Raw genomic sequence first — 15,225 nt, forward strand, 5'->3', positions numbered from 1 at the left:
CATCGTGAAGATCTGCTCCAGAAGAGGCACTAAACGCCTAAGCGAACAGGATGACTTAGCCGTTAGATGAGCTGCCGACCACTGAGTGTGTGCACTGTGGGCTTGTGAATGAAGTAGTCATGTGGCAGAGATGGGATCAGTGGGCACCCTCTTACCAAAGCTCATCTAGTCCTCATCCCCGCTAGTGTGCTGCCTGCCACCAGCAGACAGCCCTGAGACCCCCACCCTGAAAAGCCCCATCACACTTCCATCTATTCCCTCCCTTGTACAACAAGGGCTGTACTTAGTGGGCTCCTTGTCATCGGGCATTATCAGCTAATAATTGTCCTCACTGTCCAGAGATTGTACACTCATCGGTAATTACAGAGTGCGAGCTATTTTCTGCAGAGGCCTGTTCAGTGCAGCTCACTTTATGAAAGGACAGGAAATTGTCTGCCCTCCAGGGGTGGAGAAGTGTCTGGGAAAACACCAACATGGTGGAATTAGGGGTCCTTTCATTCTACCAATAAATAAATTCTACCAAAAAATAAAATGTATTTATTTGATCTATTATTATTATTTGGCTGCACTGGGTCTTCACTGGTGCGCTCGGGCTTTCTCTAGTTGTGGCGAGCGGGAGCTACCACGTCGCGGTGCACAGGCTTCTCACTGCTGTGGCTTCTTTTGTTGCAGAGCACGGGCTCTAGGTGAGCAGGTTTTAGTAGTTGCAGTGCAGGAAGGCGGACCCCTTCCAGGGCCCGAAACTGGTCTCTTGTCTAACACTCGGAAATGAATTGTCCGAGGAGACACATGTGCTGACAAAGCAAGAGATTTTATTGGGAAAGGGTGCCCGGGTGGAGAGCAGTAGGGTAAGGGAACCCAGGAGAACTGCTCTGTCGCGTGGCTCGCAGTCTTGGGTTGTATGGTGATGGGATTAGTTTCCAGGTGGTCTTTGGCCAATCATTCTAATTCAGAGTCTTTCCTGGTGGTTCGCGCATTGCTCAGCCAAGATGGATGCTAGCGAGAGGGATTCTGGGAAGTGGACGGACAAGTGGTGTTTCCTTTTGACCTTTCCCGAACTCTTCCGGTTGGCGATGGCTTATTAGTTCCATATTCCTTATCAGGATCTCCTGCCATAAAACAACTCATGCAAATGGTTACTATGGTGCCTGGCCAGGGTGGGCGGTTTCAATCAGGGTGCTTCCCCTAACAGTTGTGGTGCGTGCCCCGTGGCACGTGGGCTCTTACTGGATTAGGGATGGAAGCTGTGTCTCCTGCGTTGCAAGGCAGGTCCAGGTATCCGCCGAACCACCAGTGAGGTCTTGAAGCCGTACCTTTTGAGGAGTGTTTGTGATATGACTTAATTTCCCAAAACGCACCTAGCAGGGCCCCAAATGGTTCTACATCCCACTGCAGAGCGGAATTCCTAGATCCTGATCGTCATCTTCCTGGCAGGCAGAGAAGAGCTAATTGCAGTGAGAGCCCCAGTAACTGGTGCCTGGTACACTCCCAGCTGTATTACCCCAGACCTTGGGATAACTCAATGGAAGACAGAATTTCCCTATGTTACTGGGAGGACATGAAGCTTCAAGATGCAACTCCCAGGGTATTCAGCTGTCACCAGATTCTGCCTCATCCCCCACCTGCAGAGCCACTGGCCAGGGCCTGGCTTTGCCAGCAGCATCCTCTGCCCACCTGCGGTTTGGATGTAAAAACCTATCTGTAGTTTCATCATTTCTGTCTCACATTTAGAAGCCTAGGATTTGAGGCTTGCTTCTTTTCCTTTCAGGAGGTGAATCTTCATTTGAAGCCCATCTGGAAAATGGACCAAATGAAGCTGCTCAGAACTTAACCTCTGCTTCCCCAGTCCCATAGATTTCGAGCTCTGTTTAAAAGAGGTGGTGCATGTCCCTGGGCCTGGTGAGAACACTGGCCTTGGGACTTCCATGATGAAAGGCAGGAGCTTGGATGCAACACAGGTCACTCCAGCCCCACACCTGGGCAGCTAACCCCTCCTGGGGGTGGCTCTGAGCCAGCTGCCCGGGGCTGGGCACATGGAGGGATGCGTGGACAGGGTCTGTCCCCACCAGGCTTGCATCAGCACGTCTTGCCATCACAGTACGAGGGAGGAGGAACTGATGCCAGCACACAGGAGGGAAGACACTGGGACGCTAAGCCCCCTGTGCTCCACTCCAACCTCATGCACCCATTTAACAGATGGTGCTCACTTGAGCCCCATGTCTTGAGCCCCATGTCACCCAACTAAGGCTGAAGGGCAGGAAAATGGGAAGAATACTAAACACGATCTGAAAACAAATACTTGGCAGCCTGAATCTCTGGGGTGGGAGGTCCAGTCTCCTGATGGCCCCCAATCCAGCCCTTCTCACAGAGCTATACTTCCTAGGTCTTCAGAAAGCGGTGGGTGGTGGAATGTCAGAATGAAAGAGGCCTGGAATCCTTGTGGTCAGGACTCCTATTCCCACAGGCTTCATATTAAGGCCCATTGTCCGTCTCTTTCTTTCTAGATTCCCCAGCCCCTAGGGGTAGCTTAGCCCTCCACCCTAAGAGAAACCGAGACAGGAGTGAGTCAGGACATTCCTCCCTTGCCGACTCACCCAGACTGCCTGGGATCAGAATCAGCCAACACCCATCGCAAACTCACTGGTTACACCGGCCAGCCTCGAACTGATACCCACCCAGCTGTGCCTCTAAGGGTGGTGCGTGGCTTGCTGTTTCTCGGAGGCCCACACCCTCTCTGCAGCTTTACCCTCTACTTTAACCCTCCTACAGAAGCACAGAAACACATGATCCTGGCCCCTGGGAGGCATCTCCAGTTTCTTAGGAGTCAGGTAAGTCAAGGCTGGTTTGTACTCTGCATATTTCTGGGTACCGCTGTTTACAGTGAGAAACAGACAAGCCTGCTGTTACTGCCAGGAATGAAACCACAGTAACAGTGTAACAAAATCCCTGTGTGTTTACTTGGCAGGGGGCAGGAATCTGTTGTATCAGAAATCCTGACATAGGGGGAATACTGCAACTTACACAGAAATCTTGCTCAGAGCCTCCTAGCAGACAAGGGGAAAAGTGATTGATATTGCTCTTATTATCAAACAAAACAAAAGTACACCATACCTGCTCAGGGACCCAGACTTTTGGCAAATTTTTCTAACCCAGAGAGGACCTCGGAAAAATAAGCAAGGAGGGAAAGAAAGGAAAGCAAACTTACTCCCAGCCTTGATGCCTTGACTACTAAATGCTAATTAATTATCACCCAGAGAGAGCATGGAATAAGCAGGGGCAGAAGCATTGGTGGAAAGTGTTACAAAATTTACCAAGTTATCTTCCTGGTGCAGTTTCAAAATCTACTGTGAAGCCTGCAAAAATGCACATTTGTGATCCCAATCCTAGACCCATTGAATTGGAATATCTGAAGGGAGGGGCCCAGGAACCTCCATTTCCTTTGTATTCCCCCATGTGACTCTTAAAAGCACACTGAAATTGGATAACTGATTTGGAGTTCCTTATACTTGGAAAGGGGCTTCCCAGGTGACTCAGTGGTAAAGAATATGCCTGCCAATGCAGGAGACATGGGTTCAATCCCTAGGTTGGGAAGATACTTTGGAGGAGGAAATGACAATCCACTTCAATATTCTTGCCTGAGAAATCCCATGGACAGAGGAACCTAGTGGGCTACAGTCCATGGGGTGGTAAAAGTTGGACACGACTTAGCAACTAAACAACAACAACAAATACTGGGAAAGTGCATTAAAATTTGGACCAAAGAGTAATTCCTCTTCCCCCACAAGCATAGCTTTGAGCAACAAAAGATGGCCCCACTCCCAGGACCACACCAGCTGAGATGTTTGTCAGCCAAGCTTGCACACTTGAGCTCACCACTCCCAGCCCTGCCCTGCTGGCTGAGAAGTAAATGCCAAGAGGGATTAAACATGAAAGGATTTTATCAGAGGAAATGCTTGTGTGACAGGAAATAAGAGAGGGATCAGAAGAGGCTTCAGAGTGAGCCTGACCCCAAGTAGGGTTATCGGAGGTAGCAAATACACAGCTACAATGCCCAGTGTGAATTTCAGATAAACAAATAAATTTTTTAGTATCAGCAAGTCTCATGCAGGACTGGGGACATGCTTATATAAGAATCGTTTGTTGTTTATCTGAAATTCACATTCACCTGAATGTCCTATAGCTTTTTGGCAGGGGGTGGGGTGGCGGGGTGGTCGGTGTCCTATAGTTTATCCAGCAGCCCTAACTCTGAGGAAAGGAGAAAGGTAGGTTTACTGGCAGCATCCTAAATTGCTGGGCTGTCTAAGGAGGTTCTGCAAAGCCACCGGGGAATCCTTGAGCCAAAGTTATGGGACATCTGAGGCATCTCCCAAAATAGTATTCCTTCTGCACTATTGACAGGTCGTGGGAAGTGCCATGGCCTCAACACAAATGAGGGGTGGAATAAGAATCCAAAATCCAGGATCTGGGGCCCTGGGTTGGTTAAGTTCCCTGCAGTGAGAGGTCTTCAAAGCACAGGCTCAGGGCCGCCACATCCCAGTACAAAGTCCAGTGTGGCTGAGAGGTCAGCTGCAGCTGCCACCGGACACATGTCTTCCAGACCCAGCTCAACTGCCTTGAAATGAGGTCAAGAAAAACATCTCTGCCCCAGTTCCTCCACCCTCCCTCCCTGCCTCACCCCACAGGTACACTGGAAAGAAAAATGGGTGATGTGGCTAAGTACTTCTTCATCCTCAGATCAAAGGGTGGGTGTGTGCTGAGTGGACCAGGCTTCATTCAGGCTCAGATCTTCTCTGGGGACTGGGACACGCTGCCTCAGCCCCACAGAGACTACCTCCACCCAGCACCTCTGGCAGATGTGAACACACTGAACACCCCTTTTCCACAAAGGTGAAATCACGGGTCTGAGAGCGTCTCAGGTCCGTCTCTGGGAAAGCAGAACCGAGATGCCTGGAGAAGAAGAGGGGAGAAGGGCGGGAAGAACCACAAGTGTTGCAGGTCTGGGGAAGGGTGGGTGCAGCAACTGGTGGCAGAGAGTCCTCTGCCCCTCCTCTGGGGCAGAATGACACAGGGGAGTTCATCAGCCAGGGAGCTGATGGAGGGCAGCACTCTCCAAGCACCCCTGCAAGGTGGGGAGCAGTTCTACAGCACCACCGTGCTTGTAAATCACATCCCTAGGTTCTCTGATATTTCTCCCTCTAAAAGGCAATTCCGGACTTCCCTGAGGGTCCAGGGGATAAGATTCCATGCTTCCAATACAGGGGGCCTGGGTTCGATCCCTGGTTGGGCAGCTAGATCCTACATGCCACAACTAAGAGTTTGCATGATGCAACTAAAGATCCCGTGTGCAACATAGACCTGGTGCGGCCAAATAAAAATATATTAAAATTAAATACAGATATAAATAGTAAAATGTTTTAAAATAAATATATTTTTTAAATTATCAACAAAAGGCACTTCTCCTTCAATTAAGTTTGGAGGTACTCAGTGAGTTGCTCTCAACAAATAAGATGTGGCAGAAATGATGGTGTGTGATGGTATGTAAGACTGGGACATAAAAGATGTTGTGGCTTCCTCCTTGCTTTCCCTCTTGACCTGCTTGCTCTGGGCGAAGCCCGCTGCTGTGTCAGTGTATACACCAGCAGCCCTGTGCAAAGCCAAGTAGTAAGGAAGCCCTCCAGCCCTTATGCAAAGCCCAGTGGTATGCGAGCCCTCCAGCCCCGCTTGAGCATTCAGATGACTGCAGCCCCAGCCAAAAGCTGGAGTACAACCTCACCAGAGACTCTGAGTCAGAGCCACCCACAGAAAGCGGCTGCCAGATTCCTGACCCACAGAAATGCTGAGATAATAAAGGTTTGTTGTTTCTCTCTTTTAAAGCAACATTACTTTATCTGGCTGCCTCGGGTCTTAGTTGTGGCACGTAGGATCTTCAATCTTCACTGTGGCACGTGGGATCTAATTCTAGTTCCCTGACCAGGGGCTGAATCTGGGCCCCCTGCACTGGGAGTGGGGAATCTTAGCCACTGGACCACTAGGGAAGTCCCATGTTTGTTGTTCTAAGCCACGAAGTTTTGGGGTGACTTATTATGAAGCATTAGGTAACAGATATAAGGACTGCAGCTGCAAGTTCAAATGGCCACTCTGCGCCCTTGGACAGATTCCCACACCCCAGAGAGAACACCGATCTGGAGTCAGAGGTGGCCAGCCGGGGTGCCCTAAGGGCAGGCAAGGGGCCTTCCCAGCCTTAGGGTAAGGAGCACAATCACATTTCCTTCCAAACGCCTTCTATCTTACACCAGCCACAGGCTTTCAGACTTAAAAGTCAACCTGTTGTCAGCTTTGTTCTCTGGCAAGGGTCCTGGTCCCGCAGGCTGGCTTGGGAAAGCCCTTAGAGCACAAGTGAAGACATTCAAGTTCATGCAGATCTCCTCCAATCTCTTCACCAGCTCTGTGCATCCCTCCCCTAGCTTCTGCATGCCCTGTTCCTGGGGGCTGGCCCCTGGCTCTAAGAAGACGACACTGCGGCCACCTCGTCCTTACAGAGAGCTGGGAGCTCCCTCTGGCTCCCTGGCAGCCTGTGACCAAGAACTCCCTAGTGGGAGGACAGACACCAGCTCCTTTGCCTTGAGGTGAGGACAAGCCCAGGGCTCCCTGATGTCTAGGATCAGGCCGAGACTGCGCTCCCCCTGAACTCTCCCCCTTGGGCGGAGGGATGGTGATGTTGGGGAGGTGGCTCCTTCCCATCCCTCTCCTGCTTTCCCCACTGCCTGACCAGGTTCTCCTGAGAACACTCCCTTCAGAAACTGCTGGCATCAGGTCCTTGACCAGGTTCTGGAAGACTCTGTCCTGAGACTGTGAAAACACAGGACCTTCCAAGAGTCATGCAAGAGTTACCATCATTAGACACACACTTAGGAGTTGGGCTCTGCCCTCCATCTTCAGAGCCAGAGGTCAAGAGGAGTATTTGGGGTGCCAAATCACATCTGGAGAAATTGGGCATTCGAAAGACTAAGAGACTGGCCCAAGGTTCACAGCAAAGAAAAGTACTAGGACTCAGGTCTGTTCCTCTAAAGCCATGCTCCTGGTTGGACCTCGCTGCCTCCCCTACCTGGGCTGCTTAGAGTGTTTCTACATGTTTGTCTTTTTAACCCACAAACCCAGACCCACTTATCCAATTTCCACTAAGACCACACACGCTCCAAAGAATATGCACTCCTCAGGGCTCGCTCGTGAATGGCAGCGCCAGGATTCCAAACCAGATTCCAAACCAGGATTCCACACAGAGTAGTGGAGGCAAGGCTGTAGTCAAGCCCGGTGTTACGATGTGGCTGGCTGTGACCATGGTGGTTGAACACTGTGCCCCAAAGGCCCTGGCAAGGCAGAGAACCACACTTTCAAAGGAAGCCACAAGTCCCAGTTTCAGACACCCAAAGGAAAGTCTCTCCATTCGGGGCACTGGAGGTGACTTGAGGGGACGAGCTGAGACTTCTCAATGTCACCCTGCCTTCCCCAGAGCATCTTGGTCCACCCTATTCTCATCCTCATGACCTCTCTCCCAGTGACCCTGAACACAGAGCTGCTCCACCCCTCTGGGCCTTGGCTTGGGCTGGTCCCCTTACCTACAGCGCCCTCGTCATGCAGGCTTCACTCTGTAAACAATCTTAAACCATCTATTGTTGCATGCTAGTGTGGCACAGCAGTGAAGCGCTTGGGATCAGGTTCTGAGAGCCTCTGGTCTGGGCTCTGCTCCAGGTTCGGCTCTGCTGTGGAACAAACATGTGAATGGGAGTGAGTTACCTTCTCTACAGCTCTCGTCATTAAGTTCTGGGTAGATGGCCTATAGACAGGGCCCTTGAGAGGCAGAGTGGACTCCTAAAGTTTAACTTTAGTTGCTATGGCCTGACTCACTGTACCTCACCTAGAGTGGCAGAAGGTGCTTTGGGAGACAGAGGGACTACACAGTGTTGGCATTAATCACTCAGACTGCCTCCAGTTGACAGCCTCTTCACCGACAGTGTGGGGTTCAAACCCCAGTCCCTCCCTTTCCAGGTGAGGAACTTTGGGAAAAGCTCTGATTTACTTTTCAGGGCTGCTGGAAGGACAGATAAGTGTTTTGGACAGTACAAAACAATTGTCACACAAATGGGAGATATTGGTGCCAAAAAGGGGCTTACTGGAGATTAAACAGGGGCAAAAGTATGGCTTTCTAATGGTGACATCTCACTCATATGCAGGACAGAGGAAGAGCTGCCTTTAGAAGCAGATGACCTACAAGTTCTGGGGGATCCAGCTTTGACAGTCTCACATAAAGCCATTCTGGGCCCAGCCAAGGAGCCATCACCCCTAAAGACAAAGAACCCTGTAGAAGTTGGGCATTCAGAATGGAGAGTTCTCAATAAAATAAAGCTTTCGTTTGGACTTCTCTGGTCATCCAGTGGTTAAGATCTACATTTCCACTGCACGGGGCAAGGGTTTGCTTCCTAGTTGGGGAACTAAGATCTCACATGCTGCAGGCTGCAGGAAAAATAAAAATAAAGCTTTCATTCAAGAAAAGCTGAGTGTGGAACTAAGCCAGACACTTACATGTTTTGTAGAGGCTCATTTACACTTATGACAACTTTTCAAAGAAGATGCCATTGTGCCCACTTTATAGGTGAGGAAAGTAAAGCTCAGAGGTGTGGCTACCTGCCCAAAGGTTCACAGTCCATTACCGGAGGGGCCAGGATTGCAACCCAGAGGAGCTGGTTCCAAAGTGGAAATAACTGTCATCCATTGCATGTCACAGTCTTCCTCTCTAACATTATCTTATTTGACCTTAATGTCAGCATCTGAGATAAATGTCCCTGGCCCAGGTCCAGCTCATGGTGGTGCATCCATGGAGCCAACTGGTGGTCATATCTCTAGTTCTCAGATGTGTAATGTACTGAGTGGATACACTTGGGAGTAAAAACCACGCCTCAGGTTCCTGGACTGTGGGGTGGGAGCCAGGATAGTGGAAAAGGGGAAGGTTCAAAGCTGCCCCCAGCCATGTCACATCCTTAGGAGAATGGTGGAGACTAGTGCTTTCTCAGTGTCCTAAAAGATACAAGGATTGCAGCCCCCTATCTAAGCCACAGGGTACTAGAAGATGGCAGTGAATTGTCTCAAACTTAACCATGCAACTAAGCCCAAGTGCTGCAACTGCTGAGCCTGTGCGCCACAACTCCTGAAGCCTGGGCATCCTAGAACCTGTGCCCTGCAACAAGATAGGTCACTGCAGTGAGAAGCCTGCACACCGCCACAGAGATTAGCTCCCGCTCACTGCAACTAGAGAAAGCCCGCGGGCAGCAATGAAGACCCACACAACCAAAAATAAAGAAACAAATGTTTAAAAACATATAGAGCGAAAAAAAAAAAAAAAGCCAGATGGTAGCCCCAACAGCTGTTACCAAATGCAGTATCCTTGCTAGAGCAGATTAACAAGACATAGTATGCAGCTACTGGTCTGGCAAATGCATTTTATATTGGATAGTTCAGATGGGAAAGAATCTGTCTACAATGTAGGAGACCTGGGTTCGATCCCTGGGTCAGGAAGATCCCTTGGAGAAGAAAATGGCAATCCACTCCAGTATTCTTGCCTGGAGAATCCCATGAAGAGAGGAGCCTGGCAGGCTACAGTCCATGGGATCACAAAGAGTCAGACATGGCTGGGACTAACACAAGAAGAACCATCCTTCTCAGAAGAGGGGATCAGAGAAAATTCACTTTCTCTGGGGATGAACAGCAGTACACACTGATGAGCCTGCCAAGGGCTAGGTCACCTCTCCTGTCCTCTGTCATCACATAACATCCAAAGGGATCTGTCTCACCTGTGCCCCAGAGCACTGCAGGTCCGCTGCATTTTGAGATCATGTCATCAGAATAGAGGATCGAGAGGTGACAGGTATGTGAGGGATGTTAGTAAGACACACACACTCAAGAAGGTGAGGGATAAATCCTAGGCGGACTCAGGTACCTACCAGATAGAGCAAGTGTTTACGGGTGTGGGGACACACCAGAACATGCCCTTTGACATAAAGAACACACTGGAAAATTAATGAAGAGGGTGCCTGAGAGGACGGGGTAACATCCTGCAAGAGGCAGTGTATACCCTGGTGCCCTAAGTCAGTGGGCATTGCATGGGGCTATGTCTCCATTAGAGGGGTTACCAGTCTGGAAACCAAGAGCAGGGAGCAGAGTGGTTCCAGTCACTGTCACTTCTGGGAACCCAGATGGAAAGTTCATGTCGCCAGGAAAGTTTAGAAATTCTAGTAACCAGAGGAGAAACACTTGCACTGGTGAGAGCAAGGATTCCACCAGACCCCAGGCTGTCCAGTCACTTTGGGCTCCTCATGCCAAGACACTGGCAGGGAAGGACAGGAGTCCCTCCCTGACTGGGTAATAGACTCTGGTCATCAGGAGACAGTCTAGCTGCTGATCCACAGTAGGGGCAAGAAAGAAGAGGTTTGGCACCTAAGTGGTTCACTGGGACAGCTCTCAGTTCTCTCGTCCCCAGTTTCAACAGGAAATGAAGAAATGCATGGACCAAGAAGGGCCTGGTAATAAGCAGTACAGACCTCTCAAGGATGAGGGTCTCACTCACCACCACCCCCATCCAAGCCACCTAACCAGTGGGGGTGCCAGCTCAGGGCACAGGGGCACAAGGAGGTGGTGCAGGAAGGGGTGAGGATGTCAGTTATACCCTCGAGACCAGCTGCAGGGAGGAGGGAGCTGAATTCTAGACCTCCAAGCTTCCCCCCCAAGAGTGCCCAAGAAAAGAGGCCCAGTGGGGACTGGAGGAGCTGCTTCCCAAAACTTATCATATAAAACTGGTGAATCTGGGCTTCCCTGTTCAGCAGTAAAGAATCCACCTGCTAATGCAAGAGACATGGGTTTGAGGATCCCACATGCTGTGGGCCAACTAAGCCCATGTGTTACAACTACTGAGCCTGTGCACCACAGCTGCGGCAGTCTGCATGCCTAGAACCCCTGCTCCACAAGAGGAGAAGCCCTCGCACCGCAACTAGAGAGAAGCCTGCATAGCATCAAGGACCACGCACAGCCATTTGTAGATAAAACTATTAAAACACACATACACACACAAAGGATCGCATGTGAATCAGTTCCAATGAGGTCGATGAACCTAGAGTCTATTGTACCAAGTGAAGTAAGTCAGAAAGACAAAAATCGTATATTAACGCATATATGTGGAACCTAGAAAGATGGTATCAATGATCCTACATGCAGGGCAGCAAAGGAGACACAGACATAAAGAACAGACTTTTGGACCCAGTGGGAGGAGAGGGTGGGGTGATTTGAGAGAATAGCATTGAAACATATACATTGCTGCTGCTGCTTAGTCACTTCAGTTGTGTCCAACCCTTTGTGACCCCATGGACCATGGCCCGCCAGGCCCCTCTGTCCATGGGATTCTCCAGGCAAGAATACTGGAGTGGGTTGCCATTTCCTTCCCCAATGATAAAGTAAGAAGTGAGTGAAGTGAAGTCGCTCAGTTGTGTCTGACTCTTTGCGACCCCATGGACCGCAGCCCACCAGGCTCCTCCATCCATGGGATTTTCCAGGCAAGAGGACTGGAGTGGGGTGCCATTGCCTTCTCCAACATATCCATTACCACATGTAAAACAGATAGCCAGTGGGAGTTTTATGTATGACACAGGGAACCTAATGCCAGCGCTCTGTGACAATCTGAGGGATGGGGTGGGGAGGAAGGCAGGGTTGAGGGGAGGGGTCAGGAGGGAGGGGTCACATGTATGCCTATGGCTCATTCACAGATGTGGCCGTTGACACAAATTTTAATTTATGGCAAAAACCATCACAATGTTGTAAAGTAATTATCCTTCAGTTAATAAATAATTAAAAACCAAACAAAACCAGTGAATCTGAGTAGTGTGAGGGATGGTGGACATTGAATGAACCGCTCAGATATCTCCTTCCTCCAGGAACGGAGACTTGCTCCCCCGCCTGCTGGTGGCTCACACTGAGTCTCTCTGGGACCCACCTTCTGCTGCAGTGACGCCCTTATCCAAGGCTGAGATGTGTTCAGAAGGGCTGCCTGCATCTAGAGCCTGGTCACGGTGACCAAGCAGCCTCGTGCCCATACAGGTCCACTTGGAACCAGAGCTCTGCACCAGCTGGACCAAAAGGTGAAAGCTAGTTGCACAGTCGTGTCCAACTCTTTGCAATCTCATGGACTGTAGCCTGCCCAGCTCCTCTGTCCATGGAATTCTCCAGGCAAGAGTTCTGGAGTGAGTTGCCATTTCCTTCTCCATTTCCTTAACTGCACTGAGGCCTTTGTCAAGACTGAATCACGTTCAACCTTGCCCTCCGGTCAAGCCTGCTGTCTTCATCCCCTAGAGGTCTTGACCCTAAGAGCTCTCTCTTGTGAGCCTGGATTTTGTAGATAAAACGATGCCAATCTGTTTCCCCCGAGGGGCTAACTTGAGACAGGGATCCTCATTCAGCCAGGCTCTGCTGAAGGCTTCCGAGTATGAATCTCACCCCAAGCTCAGGGTAGCAAGAAGTAGGATTTTATTTTTCTACAACTTAACCCAACTTCCACAGAAGTCCCATTCTGCTGAGTTCTGGATGCTTCCCCCGCTGTGAGGTCCAAGTTCAGGGTCTCACACTGTGCCCAGATCCTTTCTGGACGACCCTCCGGAAATTCCATCCCCAACACCCACCTCAACTCTGTCCTTTCCAGCCTCCTCCCCGATCCCACCTCCAAACCTTTCTCCCAGATCCAAATGTTTTCCCCCAAAAGTTGTGAATAGAGGTGGGGCAAATGCAGCTCATGGAATTAGCCTACGTTCTAAATTCTTAAACATAAATAATTACAAATTAAGAAATCCCACATAAAAATCCATTTTTTTTCCTGCTTCTAAGGGAAAAAATCAGATGATCTATCCTTCAGTTCCCCTGGTAACAGCTTGCTGAGGCAAGAAGGAGCTGCTGCCCCTTTTGGTAGACCAGATGGCTGGGGTCCCTCCTACGGTCTAGATGGCCTCCAGCCTGCTTCTCTCAGTCATTTTTCCCACCTGGTATCAAAGCTTAGCCCTTGCTGTTTTGGGGCTTCCTTAAGGACTCAGGATTGCAGTTTTGGGAATTAGGCCTGATTTTCACTTCTGTTGCTCAGGCAGTGGTGGGGGAAGGAGTTGGTGGTGGTGAGAGAGAAATGCCAAGAAAGTTCCTTGAGGTGGCTTGTGAAAGCTGGCATAGTTCAAAAGTAGAAAGAAGAGAGGGCATCCCAGCAGGTGAACCCACCTGAGCAGAGGCTGTCTGCAACCCCCCAGGATAGATGAGGGGGCCTGTCTGATGAAAGCATGGGGTGGAGTTTATGGAGCAGCGGGGGAAAGGCTGGGTGGGAAAATGGGCCAGACGACAGGCAGCAGCCTTGACCACCCAGATGCCAAGCTTGTGGGCAGCTGGAGGCAAAAAAAACCCATACTTCTCCAAGTGTCCTGCATTTCTGAACAACACAAAAGGGAAGCAAGTGGGTTCACCCCAAACTGCCCTCTGCACCCAGGCCTGCAGCAACCTGAAAGGAATCCGGCTCTCCCAACAAGTCTGGCTAATGTTTAGTTCAAGGCTCTGTGTCAGGCCCAAGGAGGAGGGGGTACAAGGAAAGACCAAGAGCAGAGGTTGGAAAACATACATGCATGTTCTTGGACATTTCCTCACATCGATGGTGAATTCTAACTCCCCTTTCCTTGTGTTTGGGTCCCTTTAGTTACAAGGTTCTAATCAGTAAAATGGGCTTCCTAGGTACCACTAGTGACAAAGAATCCCCCTGCCAACGCAGGAGATTTAAGAGACACAGGTTTGATCCCTGGGTTGGGAAGATCCGCTGGAGAAGGGAATGGCAACCCACTCCAGTATTCTTGCCTGGAGAATCCCATGGACAGAGGAGCCTGGCGGGCTACAGTCCATGGGATCACAAACAGTCTGACACGACTGAAGTGACTTAGCACACACAATCAGTCAAGTACTGATGTGGATGACTGATGTGTGACTTCTGAGGCCAGGTCATAAAAGGAATACAGCTTCCTCCTTCCTCTCTCTCTATCCCTGCCACCTGGCTGTAAGGAGGCCCAGGCCATACAGAAAGAGGCCACCCATGAGCCAACAGTCCCGCCAAAAGTCAGTATCAACAGCCAGCGTGTGAGTGAGGGTCCTTCAGACAATTCCTCTCCTGCCCTAGCCTCTCACTGCCCCAGCTGTCACCATAAAGTTAAGCAAAATAGAGGCAGTTTTGCTGTTTTAGCTTCCAAGTATCAGAATGGTTTGCTGTGCGGTAATAGGTTAAGTGGCCCGAATACACAGACCCTGTCCCCGGATGATAGATAAAGCCACTTCTGGATAACTCACAGCCGAGCACAGTGTCTGGAACATCCTAAGTGCTCCTTAGCTGCCAGGGCTGGTGGAGGGTTCTGGATAGGACAGAGGAAGCCTCTTGCCTATGACAGCACTCCTTATCTCTTAGTATCCATCTCATTCCCCACCTGCACTCCTGCAGGGACCAGTAATTCCTTTCACCTACTCAGAGCTTCAACAACCCTGGAGTAAATGACTCAGACTTCAGCAGCCCCTCACCGATGAACACTTCCCGCTTGTCCTCCTGCTAACATTGGGGCTGGGTCTCCACCCGCCTTCCCTGTGAGATGGTGGCTTAGCAGGAACCGACTTCCCAGATGAACAGCTACTAATACTTCCTGTGTTTTTTAAGTTATAAAGGCAAGAGAGCTACATTACAGAAAATGTTAGAAAAGCAAGAAAAAAATCACTCGCAACTTCAACATCCTGCCCTGCCAGCTCATTCTTCTCATCTTTGTGTTTTTCCCCCAAATCTACACCTTAAAAAAAAAAAAAGAAAGAAAGAAACCTGTTAAGAGTCACGTTTTCCATTTAATTTTGAATGTCGCAGCACACGCTTTTGTCATAATTATCTTTTTCCTAATGAACACAAAGCAGCACTGAGTAATTGAACCACATTGTCTGTAATTGTTACTCCGCTGTCTGGCATTTAGGTGGTTTCCAGCTTTCCTCTGCTGTAAACTTCTTCCTGCCTAGAGATCTGCCCACAAGCAGAATTGCTTTCTCAGGACAAAGTCCTGGGAGAGAAATAACTGGGACGGAAGGTATGGGTATTTTATGGTTCTGGATATGCATCCTTTGTCAACTGATCACAGTGAC

At 49.9% G+C, this 15,225-nt stretch overlaps 1 long non-coding RNA gene across 1 annotated transcript; it reads left to right on the forward strand.

Annotated features, from left to right (window-relative positions):
- Nucleotides 1-1,890: 1,890 nt before the first annotated feature.
- Nucleotides 1,891-8,415, forward strand: LOC133235497 (uncharacterized). Its single transcript, XR_009732565.1, has 2 exons — nt 1,891-2,828; nt 8,232-8,415. It is a non-coding gene; the product is annotated as an uncharacterized LOC133235497 (long non-coding RNA).
- Nucleotides 8,416-15,225: the final 6,810 nt, after the last annotated feature.

Source organism: Bos javanicus, chromosome 22, assembly GCF_032452875.1.
Source record: "Bos javanicus breed banteng chromosome 22, ARS-OSU_banteng_1.0, whole genome shotgun sequence".
Taxonomy (NCBI): Eukaryota; Metazoa; Chordata; class Mammalia; order Artiodactyla; family Bovidae; genus Bos; species Bos javanicus.